Genomic DNA, 17,110 nt, shown 5'->3' with positions numbered 1-17,110 from the left:
CTCCCCAACTATAGGAAACATCCTCTCCACATCCACTCTATCTGTGTCCTCTGGTCCTAGACTCCCCCACTATAGGAAACATCCTCTCCACATCCACTCTATCTGTGTCCTCTATTCCTAGACTCCCCCACTATAGGAAACATCCTCTCCACATCCATTCTATCTGTGTCCTCTGGTCCTAGACTCCCTCACTACAGGAAACATCCTCTCCACATCCACTCTATCTGTGTCCTCTGGTCCTAGACCCCCCCCCCCCCCCACTATGGGAACCATCCTCTCCCCATCCACTCTCTCTGTGTCCTCTGGTCCTAGACTACCCCACTGTAGGAAACATCCTCTCCACATCCACTCTATCTGTGTCCTCTGGTCCTAGACTCCCCCACTATAGGAAACATCCTCTCCACATTCACTCTATCTGTGTCCTCTGGTCCTAGACACCCCCACTATAGGAAACATCCTCTCCACATCCACTCTATCTGTGTCCTCTGTTCCTACACTCTCTCACTATAGGAAACATCCTCTCTAGGTCCACTCTATCTGTGTCCTCTGGGCCTGGGCTCCCTGACTACAGGAAAAATCCTCTCCACATCCACTCTATCTGTGTCCTCTGGTCCTAGACTCCCCCACTATAGGAAACATCCTCGGCACATCCACTCTGTCTGTGTCCTCTGGTCCTAGACTCCCCCACCATAGGAAACATCCTCTCCCCATCCACACTATCTGTGTCCTCTGGTCCTAGACACCCCCACTATAGGAAACATCCTCGGTACATCCACTCTATCTGTGTCCTCTGGTCCTAGACACCCCCACCATAGGAAACATCCTCTCTACGTCCACTCCATCTGTGCCCTCTGGTCCTAGACTCCCCACTATAGGAAACATCCTCGGCACATGCACTCTACCTGTGTCCTCTGGTCCTAGACTCCCCCACTATAGGAAACATCCTCCCCACATCCACTCCATCTGTGGTCCTACAATCCCCCACTATAGGAAACATCCTCGGCACATGCACTCTACCTGTGTCCCTCTGGGTCCTAGCCTCCCCCACTATAGAAACATCCTCTCCACATTCACTCTATCTGTGTCCTCTGGTCCTAGACTCCCCCACTGTAGGAAACATCCTCTCCACATCCACTCTATCTGTGTCCTCTGGTCCTAGACTACCCCACTATAGGAAACATCCTCTCCACATACACTCTGTCTGTGTCCTCTGTTCCTAGACTCCCCCACTTATAGGAAACATCCTCTCCACATCCACTCTGTCTGTGTCCTCTGTTCTTACACTCTCTCACTATAGGAAACATCCTCTCCACATCCACTCTGTCTGTGTCCTCTATTCCTAGACTCCCCCACTATAGGAAATATCCTCTCCACATCCATTCTATCTGTGTCCTCTGGTCCTAGACACCCCCACTATAGGAAACATCCTCTCCACATCCACACTATCTGTGTCCTCTGGTCCTAGCCTCCCCCACTATAGGAAACATCCTCTCCACATTGACTCTATCTGTGTCCTCTGGTCCTAGACACCACCACTATAGGAAACATCCTCTCCACATCCACTCTATCTGTGTCCTCTGGTCCTAGACTCCCCCACTATAGGAAACATCCTCTCCACATCCACTGCTATCTGAGTCCTCTGGTCCTAGACTCCCCCACTATAGGAAACATCCTCTCCACATACACTCTGTTTGTGTCCTCTGTTCCTAGACTCCCCCCACTATAGGATACATCCTCTCCACATCCACTCTGTCCTGTGTCCTCTGTTCCTAGACTCCCCCACTATAGGAAACATCCTCTCCACATCCATTCTATCTGTGTCCTCTGGTCCTAGACTCCCTCACTACAGGAAACATCCTCTCCACATCCACTCTATCTGTGTCCTCTGGTCCTAGACCCCCCCCCCCCCACTATGGGAACCATCCTCTCCCCATCCACTCTCTCTGTGTCCTCTGGTCCTAGACTCCCCCACTATAGGAAACATCCTCTCCACATTCACTCTATCTGTGTCCTCTGGTCCTAGACACCCCCACTATAGGAAACATCCTCTCCACATCCACTCTACCTGTGTCCTCTGGTCCTAGACTCCCCCACTATAGGAAACATCCTCTCCACATCATTCTATCTGTGTCCTCTGGTCCTAGACTCCCTCACTACAGGAAACATCCTCTCCACATCCACGCTATCTGTGTCCTCTGGTCCTAGACCCACCCCCCACTATGGGAACCATCCTCTCCCCATCCACTCTCTCTGTGTCCTCTGGGTCCTAGACTCCCCCACTGTAGGAAACATCCTCGGCACATCCACTCCATCTGTGTCCTCTGGTCCTAGACTCCCCCACTATAGGAAACATCCTCTCCACATCCACTCCATCTGTGTCCTCTGGTCCTAGACTCCCCCACTATAGGAACATCCTCTCCACATCCACTCTATCTGTGTCCTCTGGTCCTAGCCTCCCCCACTATAGGAAACATCCTCTCCACATTCACTCTATCTGTGTCCTCTGGTCCTAGACACCACCACTATAGGAAACATCCTCTCCACATCCACTCTATCTGTGTCCTCTGGTCCTAGACTCCCCCACTATAGGAAACATCCTCTCCACATCCACTCTATCTGTGTCCTCTGGTCCTAGACTCCCCCACTATAGGAAACATCCTCTCCACATACACTCTGTCTGTGTCCTCTGTTCCTAGACTCCCCCACTATAGGAAACATCCTCTCCACATCCACTCTGTCTGTGTCCTCTATTCCTAGACTCCCCCACTATAGGAAACATCCTCTCCACATCCATTCTATCTGTGTCCTCTGGTCCTAGACTCCCTCACTACAGGAAACATCCTCTCCACATCCATTCTAATCTGTGTCCTCTGGTCCTAGACTCCCCCACTATAGGAAACATCCTCTCCACATACACTCTGTCTGTGTCCTCTGTTCCTAGACTCCCCCACTATAGGAAACATCCTCTCCACATCCACTCTGTCTGTGTCCTCTATTCCTAGACTCCCCCACTATAGGAAACATCCTCTCCACATCCATTCTATCTGTGTCCTCTGGTCCTAGACTCCCTCACTACAGGAAACATCCTCTCCACATCCACTCTATCTGTGTCCTCTGGTCCTAGACCCCCACCCCCCCCCACTATGGGAACCATCCTCTCCCCATCCACTCTCTCTGTGTCCTCTGGTCCTAGACACCCCCACTATAGGAAACATCCTCTCCACATCCACTCTATCTGTGTCCTCTGGTCCTCTACTCCCCCACTATAGGAAACATCCTCTCCACATCCACTCTATATGTGCCCTCTGTTCTTACACTCTCTCACTATAGGAAACATCCTCTCTAGGTCCACTCTATCTGTGTCCTCTGGGCCTGGGCTCCCTGACTACAGGAAAAATCCTCTCCACATCCACTCTATCTGTGTCCTCTGGTCCTAGACACCCCCACCATAGGAAACATCCTCTCCCCATCCACACTATCTGTGTCCTCTGGTCCTAGACTCCCCCACTATAGGAAACATCCTCGGTACATCCACTCTATCTGTGTCCTCTGGTCCTAGACACCCCCACAGTAGCAAACATCCTCTCTACGTCCACTCCATCTGTGCCCTCTGGTCCTAGACTCCCCCACTATAGGAAACATACTCGGCACATGCACTCTACCTGTGTCCTCTGGTCCTAGACTCCCCCACTATAGGAAACATCCTCCCCACATCCACTCCATCTGTGGTCCTACAATCCCCCAACTATAGGAAACATCCTCGGCACATGAACTCTACCTGTGTCCTCTGGTCCTAGACTCCCCCACTATAGGAAACATCCTCTCCACATCCACTCCATCTGTGTCCTCTGGTACTAGACTCCCCCACTATAGGAAACAACCTCTCCACATCCACTCTGTCTGTGTCCTCTGTTCCTAGACTCCCCACTATAGGAAACATCCTCTCCACATCCCACTCTATCTGAGTCCTCTGGTCCTAGCCTCCCCCCCCACTATGGGAACCATCCTCTCCCCATCCACACTCTCTGTGTCCTCTGGTCCTAGACTCCCCCACTGTAGGAAACATCCTCGGCACATCCACTCCATCTGTGTCCTCTGGTCCTAGACTCCCCCACTATAGGAAACATCCTCTCCACATCCACTCCATCTGTGTCCTCTGGTCCTAGACTCCCCCACTATAGGAAACATCCTCTCCACATCCACTCTATCTGAGTCCTCTGGTCCTAGCCTCCCCCACTATAGGAAACATCCTCTCCACATCCACTCTGTCTGTGTCCTCTATTCCTAGACTCCCCCACTATAGGAAACATCCTCTCCACATCCATTCTATCTGTGTCCTCTGGTCCTAGACTCCTTCACTACAGGAAACATCCTCTCCACATCCACTCTATCTGTGTCCTCTGGTCCTAGACCCACCCCCCACTATGGGAACCATCCTCTCCCCATCCACTCTCTCTGTGTCCTCTGGTCCTAGACTCCCCCACTGTAGGAAACATCCTCGGCACATCCACTCCATCTGTGTCCTCTGGTCCTAGACTCCCCCACTATAGGAAACATCCTCTCCACATCCACTCCATCTGTGTCCTCTGGTCCTAGACTCCCCCACTATAGGAAACATCCTCTCCACATCAACTCTATCTGTGTCCTCTGGTCCTAGACACCCCCACTATAGGAAACATCCTCTCCACATCCACTCTATCTGTGTCCTCTGGTCCTAGACTCCCCCACTATAGGAAACATCCTCTCCACATCCACTCTATCTGTGTCCTCTGGTCCTAGCCTCCCCCACTATAGGAAACATCCTCTCCACATTCACTCTATCTGTGTCCTCTGGTCCTAGACTCCCCCACTATAGGAAACATCCTCTCCACATTCACTCTATCTTTGTCCTCTGGTCCTAGACACCACCACTATAGGAAACATCCTCTCCACATCCACTCTATCTGTGTCCTCTGGTCCTAGACTCCCCCACTATAGGAAACATCCTCTCCACATCCACTCTATCTGTGTCCTCTGGTCCTAGACTCCCCCACTATAGGAAACATCCTCTCCACATACACTCTGTCTGTGTCCTCTGTTCCTATACTCCCCCACTTATAGGAAACATCCTCTCCACATTCACTCTGTCTGTGTCCTCTATTCCTAGACTCCCCCCACTATAGGAAACATCCTCTCCACATCCATTCTATCTGTGTCCTCTGGTCCTAGACTCCCTCACTACAGGAAACATCCTCTCCACATCCACTCTATCTGTGTCCTCTGGTCCTAGACCCACCCCCCCACTATGGGAACCATCCTCTCCCCATCCACTCTCTCTGTGTCCTCTGGTCCTAGACTCCCCACTGTAGGAAACATCCTCGGCACATCCACTCCATCTGTGTCCTCTGGTCCTAGACTCCCCCACTATAGGAAACATCCTCTTCCACATCCACTCCATCTGTGTCCTCTGGTCCTAGACTCCCCACTATAGGAAACATTCCTCTCCACATCCACTCTATCTGTGTCCTCTGGTCCTAGCCTCCCCACTATAGGAAACATCCTCTCCACATTCACTCTATCTGTGTCCTCTGGTCCTAGACACCACCACTATAGGAAACATCCTCTCCACATCCACTCTATCTGTGTCCTCTGGTCCTAGACTCCCCACTATAGGAAACATCCTCTCCACATCCACTCTATCTGTGTCCTCTGGTCCTAGACTCCCCCACTATAGGAAACATCCTCTCCACATACACTCTGTCCTGTGTCCTCTGTTCCTAGACTCCCCACTATAGGAAACATCCTCTCCACATCCACTCTATCTGTGTCCTCTGGTCCTAGACTCCCCCACTATAGGAAACATCCTCTCCACATCCACTCTATCTGTGTCCTCTGGTCCTAGACTCCCCCACTATAGGAAACATCCTCTCCACATCCACTCTATCTGTGTCCTCTATTCCTAGACTCCCCCACTATAGGAAACATCCTCTCCACATCCATTCTATCTGTGTCCTCTGGTCCTAGACTCCTCACTACAGGAAACATCCTCTCCACATCCACTCTATCTGTGTCCTCTGGTCCTAGACTCCCCCACTATAGGAAACATCCTCTCCACATCCACTCTATCTGTGTCCTCTGGTCCTAGACTCCCCCACTATAGGAAACATCCTCTCCACATACACTCTGTCTGTGTCCTCTGTTCCTAGACTCCCCCACTATAGGAAACATCCTCTCACATCCACTCTATCTGTGTCCTCTGGTCCTAGACTCCCCACTATAGGAAACATCCTCTCCACATCCACTCTATCTGTGTCCTCTGGTCCTAGACTCCCCACTATAGGAAACATCCTCTCACATCCACTCTATCTGTGTCCTCTATTCCTAGACTCCCCACTATAGGAAACATCCTCTCCACATCCATTCTATCTGTGTCCTCTGGTCCTAGACTCCCTCACTACAGGAAACATCCTCTCCACATCCACTCTATCTGTGTCCTCTGGTCCTAGACCCCCCCCCCCCACTATGGGAACCATCCTCTCCCCATCCACTCTATCGTGTGTCCTCTGGTCCTAGACTCCCCCACTGTAGGAAACATCCTCTCCACATCCACTCTATCTGTGTCCTCTGGTCCTAGACTCCCCCACTATAGGAAACATCCTCTCCACATTCACTCTATCTGTGTCCTCTGGTCCTAGACACCCCACTATAGGAAACATCCTCTCCACATCCACTCTATCTGTGTGCTCTGGTCCTAGACTCCCCACTATAGGAAACATCCTCTCCACATCCACTCTATCTGTGTCCTCTGGTCCTAGCCTCCCCGACTATAGGAAACATCCTCTCCACATTCACTCTATCTGTGTCCTCTGGTCCTAGACTCCCCCACTATAGGAAACATCCTCTCCACATCCACTCTATCTGTGTCCTCTGGTCCTAGACTCCCCCACTATAGGAAACATCCTCTCCACATCCACTCTATATGTGCCCTCTGTTCCTACACTCTCTCACTATAGGAAAACATCCTCTCTAGGTCCACTCTATCTGTGTCCTCTGGGCCTGGGCTCCCTGACTACAGGAAAAATCCTCTCCACATCCACTCTATCTGTGTCCTCTGGTCCTAGACTCCCCCACTATAGGAAACATCCTCGGCACATCCACTCTGTCTGTGTCCTCTGGTCCTAGACTCCCCCACCATAGGAAACATCCTCTCCCCATCCACACTATCTGTGTCCTCTGGTCCTAGACACCCCCACTATAGGAAACATCCTCGGTACATCCACTCTATCTGTGTCCTCTGGTCCTAGACACCCCCACCATAGGAAAACATCCTCTCTACGTCCACTCCATCTGTGCCCTCTGGTCTCAGACTCCCCCACTATAGGAAACATCCTCGGCACATGCACTCTACCTGTGTCCTCTGGTCCTAGACTCCCCACTATAGGAAACATCCTCCAAACATCCACTCCATCTGTGGTCCTACAATCCCCCACTATAGGAAACATCCTCGGCACATGCACTCTACCTGTGTCCTCTGGTCCTAGCCTCCCCCACTATAGGAAACATCCTCTCCACATTCACTCTATCTGTGTCCTCTGGTCCTAGACTCCCCCACTATAGGAAACATCCTCTCCACATCCACTCTATCTGTGTCCTCTGGTCCAAGACTACCCCACTATAGGAAACATCCTCTCCACATACACTCTGTCTGTGTCCTCTGTTCCTAGACTCCCCCACTATAGGAAACATCCTCTCCACATCCACTCTGTCTGTGCCCTCTATTCCTAGACTCCCCCACTATAGGAAACATGCTCTCCACATCCATTCTATCTGTGTCCTCTGGTCCTAGACTCCCTCACTACAGGAAACATCCTCTCCACATCCACTCTATCTGTGTCCTCTGGTCCTAGACCCACCCCCCACTATGGGAACCATCCTCTCCCCATCCACTATCTCTGTGTCCTCTGGTCCTAGACTCCCCCACTGTAGGAAACATCCTCGGCACATCCACTCCATCTGTGTCCTCTGGTCCTAGACTCCCCCACTATAGGAAACATCCTCTCCACATCCACTCCATCTGTGTCCTCTGGTCCTAGACTCCCCCACTATAGGAAACATCCTCTCCACATCCACTCTATCTGTGTCCTCTGGTCCTAGCCTCCCCCACTATAGGAAACATCCTCTCCACATTCACTCTATCTGTGTCCTCTGGACCTAGACACCACCACTATAGGAAACATCCTCTCCACATCCATTCTATCTGTGTCCTCTGGTCCTAGACTCCCTCCCTACAGGAAACATCCTCTCCACATCCACTCTATCTGTGTCCTCTGGTCCTAGATCCACCCCCCACTATGGGAACCATCCTCTCCCCATCCACTCTCTCTGTGTCCTCTGGTCCTAGACTCCCCCACTGTAGGAAACATCCTAGGCACATCCACTCCATCTGTGTCCTCTGGTCCTAGACTCCCCCACTATAGGAAACATCCTCTCCACATCCACTCCATCTGTGTCCTCTGGTCCTAGACTCCCCCACTATAGGAAACATCCTCTCCACATCCACTCTATCTGTGTCCTCTGGTCCTAGCCTCCCCCACTATAGGAAACATCCTCTCCACATTCACTCTATATGTGTCCTCTGGTCCTAGACACCACCACTATAGGAAACATCCTCTCCACATCCACTCTATCTGTGTCCTCTGGTCCTAGACTCCCCCACTATAGGAAACATCCTCTCCACATCCACTCTATCTGTGTCCTCTGGTCCTAGACTCCCCCACTATAGGAAACATCCTCTCCACATACACTCTGTCTGTGTCCTCTGTTCCTAGACTCCCCCACTATAGGAAACATCCTCTCCACATCCACTCTATCTGTGTCCTCTGGTCCTAGACTCCCCCACTATAGGAAACATCCTCTCCACATCCACTCTATCTGTGTCCTCTGGTCCTAGACTCCCCCACTATAGGAAACATCCTCTCCACATCCACTCTATCTGTGTCCTCTATTCCTAGACTCCCCCACTATAGGAAACATCCTCTCCACATCCATTCTATCTGTGTCCTCTGGTCCTAGACTCCCTCACTACAGGAAACATCCTCTCCACATCCACTCTATCTGTGTCCTCTGGTCCTAGACCCCCACCCCCCCCCCCCCACTATGGGAACCATCCTCTCCCCATCCACTCTCTCTGTGTCCTCTGGTCCTAGACTCCCCCACTGTAGGAAACATCCTCTCCACATCCACTCTATCTGTGTCCTCTGGTCCTAGACTCCCCCACTATAGGAAACATCCTCTCCACATTCACTCTATCTGTGTCCTCTGGTCCTAGACACCCCCACTATAGGAAACATCCTCTCCACATCCACTCTATCTGTGTCCTCTGGTCCTAGACTCCCCCACTATAGGAAACATCCTCTCCACATCCACTCTATCTGTGTCCTCTGGTCCTAGCCTCCCCGACTATAGGAAACATCCTCTCCACATTCACTCTATCTGTGTCCTCTGGTCCTAGACTCCCCCACTATAGGAAACATCCTCTCCACATCCACTCTATCTGTGTCCTCTGGTCCTAGACTCCCCCACTATAGGAAACATCCTCTCCACATCCACTCTATATGTGCCCTCTGTTCCTACACTCTCTCACTATAGGAAACATCCTCTCTAGGTCCACTCTATCTGTGTCCTCTGGGCCTGGGCTCCCTGACTACAGGAAAAATCCTCTCCACATCCACTCTATCTGTGTCCTCTGGTCCTAGACTCCCCCACTATAGGAAACATCCTCGGCACATCCACTCTGTCTGTGTCCTCTGGTCCTAGACTCCCCCACCATAGGAAACATCCTCTCCCCATCCACACTATCTGTGTCCTCTGGTCCTAGACACCCCCACTATAGGAAACATCCTCGGTACATCCACTCTATCTGTGTCCTCTGGTCCTAGACACCCCCACCATAGGAAACATCCTCTCTACGTCCACTCCATCTGTGCCCTCTGGTCCTAGACTCCCCCACTATAGGAAACATCCTCGGCACATGCACTCTACCTGTGTCCTCTGGTCCTAGACTCCCCCACTATAGGAAACATCCTCCAAACATCCACTCCATCTGTGGTCCTACAATCCCCCACTATAGGAAACATCCTCGGCACATGCACTCTACCTGTGTCCTCTGGTCCTAGCCTCCCCCACTATAGGAAACATCCTCTCCACATTCACTCTATCTGTGTCCTCTGGTCCTAGACTCCCCCACTATAGGAAACATCCTCTCCACATCCACTCTATCTGTGTCCTCTGGTCCAAGACTACCCCACTATAGGAAACATCCTCTCCACATACACTCTGTCTGTGTCCTCTGTTCCTAGACTCCCCCACTATAGGAAACATCCTCTCCACATCCACTCTGTCTGTGCCCTCTATTCCTAGACTCCCCCACTATAGGAAACATGCTCTCCACATCCATTCTATCTGTGTCCTCTGGTCCTAGACTCCCTCACTACAGGAAACATCCTCTCCACATCCACTCTATCTGTGTCCTCTGGTCCTAGACCCACCCCCCACTATGGGAACCATCCTCTCCCCATCCACTATCTCTGTGTCCTCTGGTCCTAGACTCCCCCACTGTAGGAAACATCCTCGGCACATCCACTCCATCTGTGTCCTCTGGTCCTAGAATCCCCCACTATAGGAAACATCCTCTCCACATCCACTCCATCTGTGTCCTCTGGTCCTAGACTCCCCCACTATAGGAAACATCCTCTCCACATCCACTCTATCTGTGTCCTCTGGTCCTAGCCTCCCCCACTATAGGAAACATCCTCTCCACATTCACTCTATCTGTGTCCTCTGGACCTAGACACCACCACTATAGGAAACATCCTCTCCACATCCACTCTATCTGTGTCCTCTGGTCCTAGACTCCCCCACTATAGGAAACATCCTCTCCACATACACTCTGTCTGTGTCCTCTGTTCTTACACTCTCTCACTATAGGAAACATCCTCTCCACATCCACTCTGTCTGTGTCCTCTATTCCTAGACTCCCCCACTATAGGAAATATCCTCTCCACATCCATTCTATCTGTGTCCTCTGGTCCTAGACTCCCCCACTATAGGAAACATCCTCTCCACATCCACTCTATCTGTGTCCTCTGGTCCTAGCCTCCCCCACTATAGGAAACATCCTCTCCACATTCACTCTATCTGTGTCCTCTGGTCCTAGACACCACCACTATAGGAAACATCCTCTCCACATCCACTCTATCTGTGTCCTCTGGTCCTAGACTCCCCCACTATAGGAAACATCCTCTCCACATCCACTCTATCTGTGTCCTCTGGTCCTAGACTCCCCCACTATAGGAAACATCCTCTCCACATACACTCTGTCTGTGTCCTCTGTTCCTAGACTCCCCCACTATAGGATACATCCTCTCCACATCCACTCTGTCTGTGTCCTCTGTTCCTAGACTCCCCCACTATAGGAAACATCCTCTCCACATCCATTCTATCTGTGTCCTCTGGTCCTAGACTCCCTCACTACAGGAAACATCCTCTCCACATCCACTCTATCTGTGTCCTCTGGTCCTAGACCCCCCCCCCCACTATGGGAACCATCCTCTCCCCATCCACTCTCTCTGTGTCCTCTGGTCCTAGACTCCCCCACTATAGGAAACATCCTCTCCACATTCACTCTATCTGTGTCCTCTGATCCTAGACACCCCCACTATAGGAAACATCCTCTCCACATCCACTCTATCTGTGTCCTCTGGTCCTAGACTCCCCCACTATAGGAAACATCCTCTCCACATCCATTCTATCTGTGTCCTCTGGTCCTAGACTCCCTCACTACAGGAAACATCCTCTCCACATCCACTCTATCTGTGTCCTCTGGTCCTAGACCCACCCCCCACTATGGGAACCATCCTCTCCCCATCCACTCTCTCTGTGTCCTCTGGTCCTAGACTCCCCCACTGTAGGAAACATCCTCGGCACATCCACTCCATCAGTGTCCTCTGGTCCTAGACTCCCCCAATATAGGAAACATCCTCTCCACATCCACTCCATCTGTGTCCTCTGGTCCTAGACTCCCCCACTATAGGAAACATCCTCTCCACATCCACTCTATCTGTGTCCTCTGGTCCTAGCCTCCCCCACTATAGGAAACATCCTCTCCACATTCACTCTATCTGTGTCCTCTGGTCCTAGACACCACCACTATAGGAAACATCCTCTCCACATCCACTCTATCTGTGTCCTCTGGTCCTAGACTCCCCCACTATAGGAAACATCCTCTCCACATCCACTCTATCTGTGTCCTCTGGTCCTAGACTCCCCCACTATAGGAAACATCATCTCCACATACACTCTGTCTGTGTCCTCTGGTCCTAGACTCCCCCACTATAGGAAACATCCTCTCCACATCCACTCTATCTGTGTCCTCTGGTCCTAGACTCCCCCACTATAGGAAACATCCTCTCCACATACACTCTGTCTGTGTCCTCTGTTCCTAGACTCCCCCACTATAGGATACATCCTCTCCACATCCACTCTGTCTGTGTCCTCTGTTCCTAGACTCCCCCACTATAGGAAACATCCTCTCCACATCCATTCTATCTGTGTCCTCTGGTCCTAGACTCCCTCACTACAGGAAACATCCTCTCCACATCCACTCTATCTGTGTCCTCTGGTCCTAGACCCACCCCCCACTATGGGAACCATCCTCTCCCCATCCACTCTCTCTGTGTCCTCTGGTCCTAGACTCCCCCACTGTAGGAAACATCCTCGGCACATCCACTCCATCTGTGTCCTCTGGTCCTAGACTCCCCCACTATAGGAAACATCCTCTCCACATCCACTCCATCTGTGTCCTCTGGTCCTAGACTCCCCCACTATAGGAAACATCCTCTCCACATCCACTCTATCTGTGTCCTCTGGTCCTAGCCTCCCCCACTATAGGAAACATCCTCTCCACATTCACTCTATCTGTGTCCTCTGGTCCTAGACACCACCACTATAGGAAACATCCTCTCCACATCCACTCTATCTGTGTCCTCTGGTCCTAGACTCCCCCACTATAGGAAACATCCTCTCCACATACACTCTGTCTGTGTCCTCTGTTCCTAGACTCCCCCACTATAGGATACATCCTCTCCACATCCACTCTGTCTGTGTCCTCTGTTCCTAGACTCCCCCACTATAGGAAACATCCTCTCCACATCCATTCTATCTGTGTCCTCTGGTCCTAGACTCCCTCACTACAGGAAACATCCTCTCCACATCCACTCTATCTGTGTCCTCTGGTCCTAGACCCCCCCCCCCCACTATGGGAACCATCCTCTCCCCATCCACTCTCTCTGTGTCCTCTGGTCCTAGACTCCCCCACTATAGGAAACATCCTCTCCACATTCACTCTATCTGTGTCCTCTGGTCCTAGACACCCCCACTATAGGAAACATCCTCTCCACATCCACTCTATCTGTGTCCTCTGGTCCTAGACTCCCCCACTATAGGAAACATCCTCTCCACATCCATTCTATCTGTGTCCTCTGGTCCTAGACTCCCTCACTACAGGAAACATCCTCTCCACATCCACTCTATCTGTGTCCTCTGGTCCTAGACCCACCCCCCACTATGGGAACCATCCTCTCCCCATCCACTCTCTCTGTGTCCTCTGGTCCTAGACTCCCCCACTGTAGGAAACATCCTCGGCACATCCACTCCATCTGTGTCCTCTGGTCCTAGACTCCCCCAATATAGGAAACATCCTCTCCACATCCACTCCATCTGTGTCCTCTGGTCCTAGACTCCCCCACTATAGGAAACATCCTCTCCACATCCACTCTATCTGTGTCCTCTGGTCCTAGCCTCCCCCACTATAGGAAACATCCTCTCCACATTCACTCTATCTGTGTCCTCTGGTCCTAGACACCACCACTATAGGAAACATCCTCTCCACATCCACTCTATCTGTGTCCTCTGGTCCTAGACTCCCCCACTATAGGAAACATCCTCTCCACATCCACTCTATCTGTGTCCTCTGGTCCTAGACTCCCCCACTATAGGAAACATCATCTCCACATACACTCTGTCTGTGTCCTCTGGTCCTAGACTCCCCCACTATAGGAAACATCCTCTCCACATCCACTCTATCTGTGTCCTCTGGTCCTAGACTCCCCCACTATAGGAAACATCCTCTCCACATACACTCTGTCTGTGTCCTCTGTTCCTAGACTCCCCCACTATAGGATACATCCTCTCCACATCCACTCTGTCTGTGTCCTCTGTTCCTAGACTCCCCCACTATAGGAAACATCCTCTCCACATCCATTCTATCTGTGTCCTCTGGTCCTAGACTCCCTCACTACAGGAAACATCCTCTCCACATCCACTCTATCTGTGTCCTCTGGTCCTAGACCCACCCCCCACTATGGGAACCATCCTCTCCCCATCCACTCTCTCTGTGTCCTCTGGTCCTAGACTCCCCCACTGTAGGAAACATCCTCGGCACATCCACTCCATCTGTGTCCTCTGGTCCTAGACTCCCCCACTATAGGAAACATCCTCTCCACATCCACTCCATCTGTGTCCTCTGGTCCTAGACTCCCCCACTATAGGAAACATCCTCTCCACATCCACTCTATCTGTGTCCTCTGGTCCTAGCCTCCCCCACTATAGGAAACATCCTCTCCACATTCACTCTATCTGTGTCCTCTGGTCCTAGACACCACCACTATAGGAAACATCCTCTCCACATCCACTCTATCTGTGTCCTCTGGTCCTAGACTCCCCCACTATAGGAAACATCCTCTCCACATCCACTCTATCTGTGTCCTCTGGTCCTAGACTCCCCCACTATAGGAAACATCATCTCCACATACACTCTGTCTGTGTCCTCTGTTCCTAGACTCCCCCACTATAGGAAACATCCTCTCCACATCCACTCTGTCTGTGTCCTCTATTCCTAGACTCCCCCACTATAGGAAACATCCTCTCCACATCCATTCTATCTGTGTCCTCTGGTCCTAGACTCCCCCACTATAGGAAACATCCTCTCCACATCCACTCTATCTGTGTCCTCTGGTCCTAGCCTCCCCCACTATAGGAAACATCCTCTCCACATTCACTCTATCTGTGTCCTCTGGTCCTAGACACCACCACTATAGGAAACATCCTCTCCACATCCACTCTATCTGTGTCCTCTGGTCCTAGACTCCCCCACTATAGGAAACATCCTCTCCACATCCACTCTCTCTGTGTCCTCTGGTCCTAGACTCCCCCACTATAGGAAACATCCTCTCCACATACACTCTGTCTGTGTCCTCTGTTCCTAGACTCCCCCACTATAGGATACATCCTCTCCACATCCACTCTGTCTGTGTCCTCTGTTCCTAGACTCCCCCACTATAGGAAACATCCTCTCCACATCCATTCTATCTGTGTCCTCTGGTCCTAGACTCCCTCACTACAGGAAACATCCTCTCCACATCCACTCTATCTGTGTCCTCTGGTCCTAGACCCCCCCCCCCCACTATGGGAACCATCCTCTCCCCATCCACTCTCTCTATGTCCTCTGGTCCTAGACTCCCCCACTATAGGAAACATCCTCTCCACATTCACTCTATCTGTGTCCTCTGGTCCTAGACACCCCCACTATAGGAAACATCCTCTCCACATCCACTCTATCTGTGTCCTCTGGTCCTAGACTCCCCCACTATAGGAAACATCCTCTCCACATCCATTCTATCTGTATCCTCTGGTCCTAGACTCCCTCACTACAGGAAACATCCTCTCCACATCCACTCTATCTGTGTCCTCTGGTCCTAGACCCACCCCCCACTATGGGAACCATCCTCTCCCCATCCACTCTCTCTGTGTCCTCTGGTCCTAGACTCCCCCACTGTAGGAAACATCCTCGGCACATCCACTCCATCTGTGTCCTCTGGTCCTAGACTCCCCCACTATAGGAAACATCCTCTCCACATCCACTCCATCTGTGTCCTCTGGTCCTAGACTCCCCCACTATAGGAAACATCCTCTCCACATCCACTCTATCTGTGTCCTCTGGTCCTAGCCTCCCCCACTATAGGAAACATCCTCTCCACATTCACTCTATCTGTGTCCTCTGGTCCTAGACACCACCACTATAGGAAACATCCTCTCCACATCCACTCTATCTGTGTCCTCTGGTCCTAGACTCCCCCACTATAGGAAACATCCTCTCCACATCCACTCTATCTGTGTCCTCTGGTCCTAGACTCCCCCACTATAGGAAACATCATCTCCACATACACTCTGTCTGTGTCCTCTGTTCCTAGACTCCCCCACTATAGGAAACATCCTCTCCACATCCACTCTGTCTGTGTCCTCTATTCCTAGACTCCCCCACTATAGGAAACATCCTCTCCACATCCATTCTATCTGTGTCCTCTGGTCCTAGACTCCCCCACTATAGGAAACATCCTCTCCACATCCACTCTATCTGTGTCCTCTGGTCCTAGCCTCCCCCACTATAGGAAACATCCTCTCCACATTCACTCTATCTGTGTCCTCTGGTCCTAGACACCACCACTATAGGAAACATCCTCTCCACATCCACTCTATCTGTGTCCTCTGGTCCTAGACTCCCCCACTATAGGAAACATCCTCTCCACATCCACTCTATCTGTGTCCTCTGGTCCTAGACTCCCCCACTATAGGAATCATCCTCTCCACATACACTCTGTCTGTGTCCTCTGTTCCTAGACTCCCCCACTATAGGAAACATCCTCTCCACATCCACTCTGTCTGTGTCCTCTATTCCTAGACTCCCCCACTATAGGAAACATCCTCTCCACATCCATTCTATCTGTGTCCTCTGGTCCTAGACTCCCTCACTACAGGAAACATCCTCTCCACATCCACTCTATCTGTGTCCTCTGGTCCTAGACCCCCACCCCCCCCACTATGGGAACCATCCTCTCCCCATCCACTCTCTCTGTGTCCTCTGGTCCTAGACACCCCCACTATAGGAAACATCCTCTCCACATCCACTCTATCTGTGTCCTCTGGTCCTCTACTCCCCCACTATAGGAAACATCCTCTCCACATCCACTCTATATGTGCCCTCTGTTCTTACACTCTCTCACTATAGGAAACATCC

This window comes from Hypanus sabinus, chromosome 11 (assembly GCF_030144855.1).
Source record: "Hypanus sabinus isolate sHypSab1 chromosome 11, sHypSab1.hap1, whole genome shotgun sequence".
Lineage (NCBI taxonomy): Eukaryota > Metazoa > Chordata > Chondrichthyes > Myliobatiformes > Dasyatidae > Hypanus > Hypanus sabinus.
The sequence above is the reverse complement of the archived record's forward strand: the minus strand, read 5'-3'. Positions refer to the sequence as shown.